The sequence below is a fragment of the Schistocerca americana genome, chromosome 1 (genome assembly GCF_021461395.2).
Source record: "Schistocerca americana isolate TAMUIC-IGC-003095 chromosome 1, iqSchAmer2.1, whole genome shotgun sequence".
Classification (NCBI taxonomy): domain Eukaryota; kingdom Metazoa; phylum Arthropoda; class Insecta; order Orthoptera; family Acrididae; genus Schistocerca; species Schistocerca americana.
The window spans coordinates 973,775,879-973,789,423 of record NC_060119.1 but is presented as its reverse complement, the minus strand read 5'-3'; positions in this window follow the sequence as shown (position 1 = coordinate 973,789,423).

The following is a 13,545-nucleotide window of genomic DNA, read 5'->3' as shown; positions in this document are numbered from 1 at the left end:
GTTCCGTCTGTCAGCAGCCGCTCACGACCGCAGCTCCGATTTACAGTTGTGGGTGCTCCGCAGTCACACGCTAGACTCTTTTAATGCCGTCGCTCAGACCAGCACGCCGAATAACTGTGGCGCTGGGCCCAACGGATCTGCTGCCTCGCGCGCTCTCTGCCGCAGCAGGAACACATTACCTTCTCTGGCGCCACCTGCTGAGTGGGGTATGACAAACAGCGCAGTGTGTCTCCAAATCACGATGCACCATAAACCTCGATGTTTATATCAACAAATTTTGTTTGAAATGCTTCACTTTTTCCACCAGATGGTTATAATTACAGTGCAACTACTAACGAAGGTCCTCGTCGGGCTGTAAGTATCATATGATAGCGAAACTTCATAGATAAGGCGGAACCGATTTACGCTGTGAAAAAAAAAATCAGTTACAATTTTACCGACAAGGTGGAAATCCGGTACCGTGAATGCAAGAAAGACATATTGAAGTGATTCCGTATGTAATGGAAAGCACGTGGGCAGAAAAGGCCAAGCAAATGAGAACGGGATAATGTTGATTTTATTATTACCGTTGTTTATACAGTTTTTTCAGAATGAGCACTGGAGACGTCAACGAGATGTCGCATCCGTAAAACGACATGATCAACTGTTGCTCGCAGAAATACCAAGGGAATCTGAGCACGTACCCTTGAGATCGGACAGACACCGAACGTGTCCCTGGTAAATGCGTTCTTTTGGATATCCCCAGAGACAAAGATAACATGGCTTAAGATTAGGTAATGTTTCAGGCCCTGCATCTCGAAAAGGTCTGGATATAACACGTTCGAGGAAGTTTTCATTGAGGAGATTCTTCACTGATCGAGAAAGATGAGGTGTTGGCCCACATGCCACGAAAACAGCGGTTTCCAGCAGGTGCCCTCTTCCTAAGTAGTAACCACATGCTGTACGAGGACGTCTTAAAAACGTGTAGGCCCTGTTTATAGAAAATCAGACCGAGAGAATAAAGGTGCTTGTGAATTCACAGATCACAATCACATATGGCCAGTGCAATGGCTATTCGTGTACAGCAGGGGGTTTAACAGTACTTCAAATTCAACAACTCCTTGTATTAGCTGCACCCTGTAGCGTAAAATGTGCTTCGTTACTCCAAAGAATGTTGCCTGCTAACATGTAATACCTTCGATCCTTGCCAGAAACCAAAGAGCAAATTCTAAACGTTGCTGCGTATCATGAGATTTCATTTATCGTGCTGTCTGGCTCTTGTACTGGTAGTGTAAAACAGACTGCAGAACTGTCCATACGATTGACCATCGAATGGATAATTCTCGTGACACTGCACGAGCGCTAGCAGCACCCGAGGCAAGCACTCGATGGTCAGCCACAGCAACAGCAACCTCGTCAATATCTTCCACCGGGACAGGACTCTGTCCCAGTTGCTACACCAAACTCGACCGTGTTTTCGAATCTGATCATCATATTTAAGCCACATAATGAGATTGCTCCTCTCCTCAGACGTTTTAGACGGCGATACTCTCCCAATGTAACACTGTAATTGCTGTCGTTCATACAAAATTGCTTCACTAACATTGCACGGTTTCTCTTCTCGGCCGGCCGTGGTGGCCGTGCGGTTCTGGGCGCACCAGTCCAGAGCCGCGCTGCTGCTACGGTCGCAGGTTCGAATCCTGCCTCCGGGCATGGGTGTGTGTGATGTCCTTAGGTTAGTTAGGTTTAAGTATTTCTAAGTTCTAGGGGACTGATGACCACAGTAGTTGAGTCCCATAGTGCTCAGAGCCATTTGAACCATTTTTTTCTCTTCTCGGCAGCCATACGGCACACTAAGGGTTTGACTTGTCAAACGACAGCATTAATGTCATACTGTCTTATAAACAGTGTACAGCGCGAGATTTGCATCTGATGGCCACAACTGGATGTAAGTTTTCTTCCAGTGTAAATCGGTTCTGCTTTTAGATGTTAGCCTATCTACCAAGTTTTGCAGCCATGTGGTAATTACAGCCCACGCTGCACCTCACTGAGCAGCTCCACTTCCATCATAACCACCAAGTACATTATCATCGCGAGTTCGCTGTAGACAGTCTCGTTTCCCAAGATGACAACATTCATGTTGACGGGGCTGCACACGTTCATTCCCAGGAACAGTCAATCATTGTATCACACACTGACTGGCTCCACTCTCAACCATATGGGAAAAAGTTGGGAGTAGCTGAAATCGAGTGAAGGGCTGCAATCAACTTCCCAGCAATTAGGCAACTCTACTGCATCCAGTCTTCAATTACTTGTCTCTGCTGTATATCATATGTTGAAGAAGCTTGTGTACTCTGCCCCTCGACGAACTGAGCCACTGGTAAGAATGGAGACAGAATAACACGGTATCAGCATGATGCCTTCTTGCAGTAACTATAGAAAATGATAGGGTGGTTTTCTTTAACGTATCAGTAATTGCACAAGACAGAAGTACGCTAGATTCAGTGCAGCCACTTTGTGGCTGACGTTTCCTAAGGCTGTTCATCAATTGTTGATGGCACAGGGTACGGCTCACTGGGCGCTCTCAAACACCTGGATTGATTAGTCTGAGAAACACTGGATTCCGATTACTTTCCACTACTTCCTCGTGTTGCTGTAATTCTGGTGAATGAAACATTATTCCTTCTCTGAGGCCCCCAGCAACCTGTTTGCACCACTATGGGAATTCCATGCCTGATTCGGTTAACACAGCTGGCTGCACGTAGCAGTCGGTACCCTTTTTCTGTCGATCAAAGTAATACTGTATTTGTTTAATCAGTAACCAGCTATGATAACAACGTATGTGATTAAAACTGGCCCTTGAGAACCCGTCAGACTATTATTTACTGTAAATCATAAACGACATTGGTGAAACCATTAAATCGGAATGCAGAATTACATTAGTGTTATCGTTTACGAAGGAAATTATTGAGACAAAAAAAATGGTTCAAGTGGCTCTGAGTGCTATGGGACTTAAGTTCTGAAGTCATCACTCCCCTAGAAATTAGAACTACTTAAACCTAACTAACCTATGGACATTACACACACCCATGCCGGAGGCAGGATTCGAACCTGCGACTGTAGCGGTCGCGCGGTTCCGGAATGTAGCGCCTAGAACCACTCGGCCTCCCCGGCGGGCAATTATTGAGACAATTAAGCTATATTGCTATTCTTCTCATACTACTTGTTTCTTTCGTCGCTGATCGGTACGACAGCTTCACATTTATAAATTGGAAACACAGAATATTCCATGGTGGACTATCACATTAAATCGTAGTCTCGTCTTTTCTAACCTTTATTGTGCACTTATTACACTCCTACTTAACGTCCTCCATTCCAGGTAATTCTCTCTTTCACTTATTTGTTTTCCAGTTTCATTTATGCCCCACTACTCTTTGAGTAGTAGTTTTCTCAACACATTTTCATACACCACCACAACTGATTTCACATAGTGATTCTCAGTTTTTATGTTGATACAAGTCAAAAACTTAGTTTCATTAATCTTATTGGATACAAACAAAAACGTTGACGGCCTCTTTTTGTTCTTTTGTTTATTTCTGTTACTCTCCATCGAATCTTTTTCTTCAGTAGCTTCGTTAACTAATTCTCAGACATTGTTGTTCATTTGCACTATTTTGATGTGTTTGATTTACCAATTATTCTAGTCTCATTATAATTGATTTACTCACCTACTTTTATATATGACATATTAAGTTATTCAATTCCCTGGTGAAATACGTCTGCAATGGAAGTGAACGGTACAACGTTGTCTACAAGACGACTGGTTTTTGTATAAGCTACAATAAACTGTATCCTTCTTCGTTTCTCTGGTTTAAATATCTGAAAATTCTTAATTGCTGATAACAGTGATATGGAATGTCTTGTCCGACCTCTGTTTTAGTTCTTAAGTCCCTAGTGCCCTGACGTGTCCTACTGAAGGTGTGGCATCATTGTATCTTTCCTTTAGGTTACTCAAAGTTTCGAATCAATGATTGTTTTATCAAGGGCTGCAGTGCATATGTGTCTGAAATGGGGTTATAAGTTTCCTCACGGTGTATGAATCTCAGCCACATCCAGAACATCATTGGCGATCTCCAAAGGACATTATCCTCTACACTCTTCTAAAGTCAGTGTTTCTGCGTCCTTGAATAAAATTCTAAAAATTTTCTATGTGCTTCAGTTTTCAGAAAATGTATACGAACCGTACCATATACAGCATATTTCATTTTACATCGTGCTCCTGAACGCTCCGTGAACTGCCATATAAATGTTTCCGGCATTATAAAACGCGTAAAGAGCGGCACACAGAAAGTCTAATGAGAAGAGGTCAAACAAAACAGCTGCATGAGATAGCGGCTCTGCCCTGTTGTGGTTGTTTACACAGCCAAGGTGTAACTCTCTGCTGTGGCCGCGATAAGCTACCGCGCTGCGCTCTGTGTTTATATGACACATACCTTTTATGACAACGAAACAGCACTGTGCTCCTGGAGGCACGGAGATAGACCCTGGTCGCTTTACGAGCTCAAATATTTGAGCTCCAGGCGACACCCGTGCTTCTCCTGAGATAGGGCACAGTCTACACATATTCCACAAATTCTCGTTTCGTGTGCGCTCGGAGACATTTTGTGTCCGCCATACTCATTACCCTGTCACGCTAAGAGATAAACTGCGGTTGTGTGCAACCTGTGGTACAGGCACCTAACGATAGAATAAATAGTTATGTGGTGTTCTATTATTTCCGAGATTCTTTCGTAGAGTTCTGTAAATGTGTCTCACTCTACTTGGAACAGAACTTGACCATTCATTTCCGTAAACCATATAATGAAGGAGAACTTTCTGGACTGTGAAATAAATCAATGAGTGGTTAACAATCATAACCAGTCATTGTAGGATACATTTGCTAATTTAATTACATCAATAACAAGTTCCAACGATTCAAATTGTAATTAAGAGAAATATGTCGAGATCATAAATCTGGATATAATGTATATTAGCAGAAAAATTACTTATTTTGAAATTACTCCGCTGCTTATTTACATACCTCTCCATAGTAAACGTTATTGCTGACTTTAATGATTTCAGAGAACGCTAGCAGGTACCTAAGTAGGAAAGGATAAACAGTGGATTGTGTTGTCCCTAGAGGAAGTGTAGTTTAGAATAAAAGATGATATTTGCCGATATTTCAGTCTAGTGATTGCTTTGAGGGCTGTGGCGGTACGCCACATAAAGTGATAAAAATGACGTTAAATATCTTCGCAAATATACCAAATCCGACGTCGTAACGAAACATATATTATCTCAGAAAATAACAAATACTCTGTAATCAATTAATATGATCTGCGAATGTAATTGCAATCTTTATTTTTCTTATGTTTTTTTTTTTTTTTGCAAAAAGATCTCCCTCATCCCTTTTGTTTCTTAGTTTTGTAAGAAGCCATTTTGTGACGAGGCACGAAAACATGTAAGTTTCGTGCATTATTCAGTCGAAATACGAATATTAGTTAAAAGTGTTCTTAATGTTTATCTGTACCAACTCCTATATTCATGAAGTGGTGAAATTGATTGGTGCAGAGGTCAGCGCCATTGGTCTAAATGATAACGGCCCACAGTCGTAATAAATATCTCTGTATTCGCTAATTTAGACAAGTAAAAATAAATGTAAATGTAGGAGATTTCTCTTGACTAGCGCTTCTTCCTTTGAGACGATAAAGGTAATCACTGTTTCCAATATTGAATCACATTTGATTGAACTGAGTTCAGTAAAGTTTTTCGATGCTCGCTTCACGAGAATCTCGTTTGCCTTACACTTTTACAAAATAATAAAATAATTAACAATCATCAATATCAATGATAAATACAATCATATATTTGCAATTTTGTTTGTTGGTGTTGTTTTTTAAAATAAAAACACCGTTTTGGGCAAGTTCACTGCGAAAAGCACCACAACTGAGTCACTGACGTAAATAATTTTCCAGTTGTGAAGCAGGTTCAATAGCATTAACTTCAACTTTTCATGTTATATAAAAACCAATACATAAGGAACCACCACAGGGTCTCATGACAGAATGTGCACTAGTGACCACCATAAGCAGTTGACGACTTTATCTACAGTTTTTGCTGTTGTTAAACATGAAGTTGTGTTTTGCAGAGCATATGTGATCTGAAATTTTTTAATGTCTTACTTAATGTTTTACTTGTCTTCAAAATGGAAATTGCTGTTAGTTACCAATAGCTTCCACCTCAAAATGTATTCAACTTGTTACTGGTTTTTGATAACGCCGCTGCTTAATTTAATTTCACTCATTGAATATTGGTGTGTAGTAGTGTAATAGTTTAACAGATGGACTATATAGTATTGACAAGATTTTCTCGATTGCAACAGTTTTAAAATTCAGTCGAATATTTGTTCTTAGCTATATGACTATTTTACCTGGAGACATGTTTTCACATTTGGAAGAAATCTTAATTTTCCAGAGCAATATTCATAATTTTATAAAAAATACTGCTGCACATGAAAATTGAATGGCACCGTTTAGAAATAGAGTAAGAAATCTAATTAAACTTCTATTACAGAGACGAAAGTCTGAAAAACGTAAATACGAGGATTGGAACTTTAATAGTGGCAACTGTTTATTTAGAGCTCCTACTAAATAGATACGTGTTTCAAAGTTTTACTGACCTTCAGAGTAGTCACCAGCATTGCGTATAACCCGTTTGCCAACGATGTGGAAGTCGTATGGTACATCCGATATGCTGTTCTTTGTTGGAACACATCCTACGACCAGCTTAGGGACAGAAGTGATGATACTTTCTGCAGGACCTGCACATCATTTTGCAGGACAATGCTCAAGCACGTACCGTGCAAGCTGTTACTGATTTGTTTCACTGACGGGGCTGATAAGAGCTATATCACCTACTGCACTCCCGTGACTTAAGCCCTCGTGAGTTCAACTCGATTTCTAAACTGAAGGAAACACTTCACGGCATTTGCTTCAGAATTACTACAAATTCGTCGGGCAATAGACCACGCCGCTCGAACTGTCAACACAACTGGCACTGCTAAGAGTAGCTTACGACTTCCACATCGCTGGCAACGGGTTATACACAATGCTTGTGACTACTTTGAAGGTCAGTAAAACTTTGAAACACGTATCTATTTAGTACGAGCTGTAAATAAGTAGTTGCCACTATTAAAGTTCCAACCCTCGTAGTTAAAACAGCACCCCGTACTGCGCGATTTAAAGTGGTGTAGACTTTTCCCGTAACTCCTCTACGTCCATCTTATTGGAGCTAAATGATGTCAGTTCATTGTGAAAGAAGGATGCCAACAACTTCTTAACTATTCTTTCCAGCATAAGTAGACTCCCACCCTCCTCATTGGTTTAATTAACTTCGTTAATAATACCTTCAGTGGTGAGAACAAGATGAGTAATCCCCTGTCTGTATAGTGACACCATCGGTAAGTTCAGATCTGTTTGTAACTAAGAGGTCTAAAATATTTCCATTGCGTGTTGGTTGTCGAACTAGCTACTAAGACAGTTTCCGGGAAACGTGTACCAGATTACTTCACAAAACTGTCTGTCCGTTCCAGCTGCTTTGAATCCATGGATGCCCCAGTGTGTACTCGTTAGCTCACAGTCTCTTCCAAGAAATAATGCATGATCGTGGTATTTTCCCGCTACTGAGTGTTCGCTTTCTTTGAATTATTCTAAAATTTTACTGCGAAATCGGCTGGTCCGTAGAAACATCGTGTGGTTGAGTTCACCTCGCACAGCTACTCGTGCCCAGAAACTCCATTTTTACCTCAACAGAAAAAACATTGCTGTCGACGGCAATGTACACTTCCCTTCCTGCGGTGTCTGTTTTACTGATATACGTTGCACGCATCGTTGAATACTTTAGATCGTGCTTGGGGTTTTATCCATCTCTCGGTTCCGAGAAGAATTTTTTTTGCGGGACAGGTTTCGTGGAGGGCAGTACCATAAATTCAAGAACTTTCTTACGAATGCTTCAGCAATTCTTTTACTGTTAAAATTTTGACAGTCGACGTCCCTTTGCTTTATATGTAATCTGATGTCGCTCCCTAGCGGTGTGCACTGTTACACGAGTAGCTGCTTTCAGTGTGTACTGCACCGCTGACCTACCGACATGAAACATATAACTATCAAAGCCATAACGCAAGCCCATAAAGCTACGGCGAAGACCGTGGCAGGTGGATCGACGGAGCCTCTGGTGGACACCGTCCTCTCAGTTCCCAACCAAAGGACCCCAACCAATTCTGAGTACGATACTGCAAATTATCATCTGTGCTTGCAACTCGCGAATGAGGCCAGCAGCCTTCAACACTTGCGCCAGCCGCCCTTAAGAACATGAACCTTAAGACAGCTGCACTCTCCATATTCGATAGCTGCAGGCAGTGCCTTGTCCACATCTCGGACGAGGCCACCCAAACAGATGTAAAACCGCACATTGAATTTCTTTTGAGTGTTGGTAGCTATTTTTCTAAGAGGCTCCATAACGGTCCCTACGTTGGAGTTTCCGGACTCGTAAACCCCTCCGCAAATGTGTGTGCTTGGACTCTGTTGAAGGAGCAGGGTGAACCGACAAGGCCGCACTGCTAATCCCCACAATCTCACGTCCTGCGCTGAGGCTGGATCCCCCACGTTGAGTTTGCCGTAAGACGCCTCTGCAGCAGAGCCCATGGGCGTAACATGCGACGCCTGAGATGTCCCATGCGTCGCGCCAGATTCTCCGCCGCCGCAACAGGCCGAGACAGCCACCTGCGGAAATCTGACTGCGGCAAACAGCGTATACAGCTGTTAGCGAGTTGCAGCCAGCTCCTACCGCCTCCGCACGCAACATGTACACATCTTTTCCATTCTACGACCACTAATTTGAGAATTAACCCGTACAAGCACTAAGAGGAAGTTAAATGTTTAATTTTCTACTCCACTGATGTATCACAAGCGGCATCCGGTGACTGGGCGGTGTTACTCCTGTGACGTGACTGTTGCTCTGTCCAGCGTCACATAAACGCTGCTTTATAAATCATCCTGCAGTGTCATTTAAATAATTTTACACGGAACTGTGTTCAATGAAGACATGTTTTTGCTTTACTGAAAATGCCCTAGGCTAATCCGCTCATCACAAAATCTGGTTTCCGTAGAACTATTCACCAATGGTCAACCAAATTTCAAGTTTAATAGCTGGCTTTCCATAGAAATGTTTATTTCGTTAAGATACTTCCTGTTGCCATACGCTTGAATTATGGCAACTATTACACACAAAGAATTCTGCGTGTGTGTATTGCTCATAAATATCCGGATATTACCGTATATATAAAAGTCAGACCATTTAATTTTTCATTGTAATTTTAATAATTATCATAAGTTTCCAAAAGTAAACAGAAAAAAACTCGTTCTTAACGTTATTCCCATTTGATAACGAAATGCATTATTCCAAACCGCTCTTTCTCTTATCCACAAAGATGTAATTGCCACCAGAGTACGGATGACAAAAGTGGACTCCAGCTGCAACAGTTTACATCAGATGCGGCAATTTTGCATAATGCGAACGTCGCAACAAATCAGTAAATTTTCGCGTGCGCCCGAATCAATGTCGTCTTTTCATTACTGCAACGAGGCATCTGATACAGATGAGCAGTTTCGTTTAGTGTATAAAATACTAGCTTACAGTATGTCGGAAGAACCTGCCTTTTCATTGGAGACCTCCTTCAAGGCAGAACTCAACAAGTCGATCTTAATAGAACAAAATCGACAGATGTAAAGGTAATTCGGGACAGATGTAAAGGTAATTCTTTCCGAAAGAGTGTGATGGGGTGTTACTCTTCACAGTGTATGGACCTAGTGGAAAACTCTGGAGGCTTTGTGAAAAACTTACGAGTGTTGCTGTCGTCTACACTGATAAGCCGAGACATTATGAGCACTGTCCATCGCGACGAGGCATGTCTCCAGGTAGCCTTGCAGGCACGTAACGCGGTAACAAAAGTATGTAAGTGGAGCAGACGCAGACGCGGGATCACCCTAGCTCCAAATGGGGAAGTTCATCGAGATAATCTACTTCGACAAACGGCAGAAAAAAAATGGTTCAAATGGTTCTGAGCACTATGGGACTCAACTGCTGTGGTCATTAGTCCCCTAGAACTTAGAACTAGTTAAACCTAACTAACCTAAGGACATCACAAACATCCACGCCCGAGGCAGGATTCGAACCTGCGACCGTAGCGGTCTTGCGGTTCCAGACTGCAGCGCCTTTAACCGCACGGCCACTTCGGCCGGCCAAACGGCAGATTACTGTTACACATAGCATGGGTAAACGAGTATCTCGACAACGGCGAGGCTGGCCGAATGTTCACCTGCCGATGTTGTTACGGAAAGAGAAGGATAGTGGAACTATCACTAGGCGCTAAATGGTTGGACGTCCACGACAATTCGCAGAGCGTGGTGTTCGTAGGCGTGTCTGATGTGTAAAGTATAGTAGATGGTTATCTGTGGCATCTCTGCCGAAAAAGCGCAATGCTTGTGACCTTTAAAGGAAGTGTTTCGGAACTCACCGGTCACCGTACATTGTTGAACATGAAACCCCGCGGCAAACCACCCCTACCTGTTCACACGTTGACCCGATGGCTTAGTCAGTAACGACTGCAGTGGGCATGGGACCATCGGAATTCGACTGCCCATCAATGGAAACATATCGGCTCTTTGGGTGATTCACATTTTTTGCTGCTAGTGCACAAACCCCGTCATCAAGGCGAACGGCACCTCGAAACATATAGCGCTCCAAGGATTTAGGGTGGTGGGATCAGTACTGTTCTACAGGAGACATTCTCCTGCGCTTGCCTGGAACCTTAGGTAGTAATCGAAGACACGCCGACAGCTGCAACCCCGTCATGCTTGACGTATTCCCCGACGGCGATATCATCTTTCAGCAGTACAACTGTCCGTGCTACAGTACTTTGAGGAATATTATAGCGCGCTCACATTGATAGAGTTCGAGTCTCGACCCGGACACAGTTTTAATCTGCCAGGGAATTTCGTATCAGCGCACACTCTACTGCAGAGTGAAAATTTCATTCTGAAACATTCCAGAGGCTGTGGCTATGTCATGTCCCCGCAATATCCTTTCTTCCAGAAGTGCTAGTTCTGCAAAGTTCGCAACACAGCTTCTGTGAAGTGTGGAAGGCAGAAGACGAGGAACTGGCAGAATTGAAGCTGTGAGGAAGGGTCGTGAGTCGTTCTTGGATAGCTCTGTAGGTAAGACAGTCTCCCACGAAAGCCTAAGATCTCGAGTTCAGGACACTGTTTTAATCCGCCAGGAAGTTTCAACCCACGTTGACGCATCGGCGACCAAATTCACGCCGCGCGAGGCAGCCGAGCGTTCTGAGGCGCCTTTTCACGGTCCGAGCGACTCCAAAAATGGTTCAAATGGCTCTAAGCACTATGAGACTTAACATCTGAGGTCATCAGTCCCCTAGTCTTAGAAGTACTTAAACCTAACTAAGGACGTCACTCACATCCATGCCCGAGGCAGGGTTCGAATCTGCGACCATAGCAGCTACGCGGTTCTGGACTGAAGCGCCTACAACCGCTCGGCCTCAGCGGCCGGCCCGCGCGGCTCCGCCCTTTAGTTTGGTCCTAAATGACCTTAACATAAATTTCCAATTTTTTACCAAATTCGCTGATGTAGATGCTATCGGATGCCGTTACCGAGTACACGCACCAGCAGCCTGTTATTTACCCGAATTACATGACTTGTGCGTAGACGTCTGGTACTACATACCTCCAAAAACCTATAACAAAATGTCGGATGCCTGAAACGCAGAATCGGTGACGTATTTCGTTCCAAAGACGGACAAGTAAGCTGTTAAGCAGATGGTCAAATGTTTTGCCTCACCAGTGTACAAGGATGTTGCAACGGCAGAATATTTTGACAAAACTCAAGGATGTGGCAATCGACTGACGACTGATACACGGAAGGTCATTGGACACAGATGTTATAAATGTAACGTATTACATAAAAGAAATAAGGTACACTTCTACTTCACTACTGGTGACAAGTAAATGAAAACAAATACTAAAGCAAATACTTAGGAATAATCTAGCCAAACGACTTAAAGTAAAATTAACAAAAATGAAGGATAGTAGGAAATGCAGATGCTAAACTATTGATTAAGATACCGATTATTGAGTATTCCTCATCAGCTTTGGGTACTTACCAGGTTGGAGCAATGTGCAAGACAGAGACACTAAACGAAAAGCGACGCGCTGAGTCATGGGATCGGTTATTAAGCTCGAGAATTTTACGGGGATGCTCTAGAAATTGCATTGGTAGACACTGCAAGCGATGAGTTGCGTAGTAGGATGAACTTCAACGCGGGAGTCCATAGTGAAGGTGTATTCCAGTACAGAGGATGCGTAAATCAGGCACGCTCGCTCCCTCGTATGCAGCGATCTGACGCCCACGACTCTATGGAAGAATCTCCGTAGCTTGGGGGTCGGAAAGGCAAAATCGGAAACTACTTTTCATGTGTCAGCTAACGAATTAAATGAATTCTTCTCTGCACCTCCGAATACCAGCACAGCTGATAATTACCGTCCACAAGAATCCCCAAACAGGATAACTAACAACGATACCTTCCATCTAAAACATGTAACAACAAATACGGCAAGAAAAGCAGTAATGAGAATCTCTTCTGATGCAATAGGCAACGACAGTATCGGTATAACCATGATTAAGAATGTTGCCGATATCTTAGAATCTGTCTTAACTGACATATTTAATTTTTCCCTCGTGAACGGAATATATCCCACTGCATGGAAAAGAAGCCTAATTCGACCCATCCCTAAGATCGAAAACCCGCAACTGCCTAGTGATTACCGACCAATTAGCGTACTGCCTGCTGTTTCAAAAGCACTTGAATATATTGTTCATGACCAAATCACTGAACACTTGCATGAATTCAGCCTATATGACAAATTTCAATCCGGTTTCCGTAAACATCACAGCACAAACACTGCTCTAATTAAAGTAACTGATGACCTGAAATATGCCATCGACAATCGAAAGGCAACAATATTGACGCTACTGGACTTCAGCAAAGCATTTGACACTGTTAACTTTGACATATTGCTCAGAAAAATGCAACAGCTTAATTTCTCTGATAGTGCAATGAGATGGTTTGAAAGCTACTTAAAAGACAGACAGCAATGTGTTGTCTGCGTAAGTGAAAAATCTTCCTGGAAACATGTTTCCTCGGGAGTGCCACAAGGATCAGTCTTAGGACCACTTTTGTTTTCTTTATATGTCAACGATATTTCGTCGGTTCTGTCCTCCTGTAAACATCATTTCTATGCCGACGATCTCCAGCTCTACCTAAGCGCCAGACATGAAGATGTAAACACTGCAATCGCTCAGATGAATGATGATCTGTCTTCTGTAGTGACATGGGCGAAAAACCTGGGGCTTAAACTAAATGCAAAAAAGACGCAAGTAATCTTAATAGCCCAT